General features: G+C 42.7%; 1 non-coding gene across 1 annotated transcript; it reads left to right on the top strand.

The window, feature by feature from the left end:
- The first annotated feature begins 221 nt into the window (after window positions 1-221).
- trnae-uuc (transfer RNA glutamic acid (anticodon UUC)) lies at window positions 222-293 on the top strand. Its single transcript has one exon. It is a non-coding gene; the product is annotated as a tRNA-Glu (tRNA).
- Window positions 294-1,623: the final 1,330 nt, after the last annotated feature.

A 1,623-nucleotide genomic window follows, 5' to 3' on the forward strand; every position in this document is an offset into this window, starting at 1 on the left:
CAATCAGACTCAATCCGTCTTTCTGCATGGATCTGACACACCTGTTCTTGTTTTAGTTAGTCTTGCTGAAGGGAATTCATAAAGTGTGCAATATACAGCAAAAGCACAGGTTTTGCTGTATATTGCTGTTATTATTAATGTAAACATGGCCATTGCAAGTCAGGATGGCCGAGTGGTCTAAGGCGTGGGTTTGAATCCCACTTCTGACAGATACCTTTATCTCCCATATGGTCTAGCGGTTAGGATTCCTGGTTTTCACCCAGGCGGCCCGGGTTCGACTCCCGGTATGGGAATGACGTTTTCCCAAATTTCCCCAAGGAGATTAATAAAGTGATGTCTTATTGCTTTGGGACAATCAGGTCACAATAAGGGAATGGTTCCTAACTCACAGCGACCCTCATCCCTTTCACTGCGGGCTGTGATGATCACACATTCGAGCCCGACATCATTCTGCCGTTGCTCTTCATTACCTGTTCAATTTCATGCGAACACATTTACACATTGTGTTCGTACTGTGTGATTAAAACAGCGTGTACCTCACTAGCGATCATTTGATTGTTCAAAAATTCTTAAAATGTGTGACTTTGTGTCTTAGCAGAAGTGGCGTCATTCTCACATCATCCAAACTAATGTTCCTCAAGTCCACAGACGGTGTTACATTTTTGTCTTTCGGTGATTACATAATCAAATTGCTCCTGCCTGTTCAGCACATTCAGCCGATTCGGCACGTTCACGTTCAGCATCTGCAGATGCAGCATCATCCTCTGTTTGATCTACAGTCTGAATTATTAGGGAGTGGGTGTTGAATGTCTTCTGACATGAAATTTAAAGTTAATTTCCTTGAATCTCTGCCCAGTTTTGCCAAAGTCTAATTCCCTGGAGCCGTGTCATGATTGAAAATCTATATGAGTGCAATTTCCATCCGACAGCTCTAGAAATGCAGCCAAGTCCAGATCGTTGAGGGGTAAAGGAACGTCCTGGGATCAAACTTGTCTCCAATTCTGACCAATTCTGTCACTTCACTGATTGAAAACCTGGCAGCATTGTGTCAGTATTAATTTGTCATCATCCTCACCACTGCTATGCTCAGCATGACGTCTACCATTAATCGATTTATACAGACTTTTGACCCATGAGTAAAAGTGCAAAACACATCAAATAAACAGGACAGATTAAAAATTCAGTCGTCAACGATACTAATTAACTTTTGGATCCATATCTTTGCCATGGAGGTACATTTGATCTGCATATGTCCTCATCTCTTCCCTTTCTTGTTTCTTAATTTCTTTAAAAACTAGATTTTCATGGTTCTGATCATCTTTGAACCCCCTGATCAATACTGTCTCCTCAACAGCAGCGTCCGTCCAGAGAAAGCCAGCGTTAGATCTTTTTCCTCTCTCGTCTCTTTGGTTTCCGTTGGTGTAAAGCATCGCAGACCGGCCGGGTTGGTAAACAGTTTACTGACGTCACCTTACAGGATTTCCGGGTATTGAAGTGCCTCTTTAATCCATACTCAATATTCTCTCCCTCTCTCTTTCTCCCTCCTCCATCTCCCTCTCACTTCTCCTGTTTTTCTCCAATTTCCTCTCTAAGAGCTTGTACAGTCAAGTGTCTCCTCAGTGC

The sequence above is a fragment of the Centroberyx gerrardi genome, chromosome 15 (assembly GCF_048128805.1).
Source record: "Centroberyx gerrardi isolate f3 chromosome 15, fCenGer3.hap1.cur.20231027, whole genome shotgun sequence".
NCBI lineage: Eukaryota > Metazoa > Chordata > Actinopteri > Beryciformes > Berycidae > Centroberyx > Centroberyx gerrardi.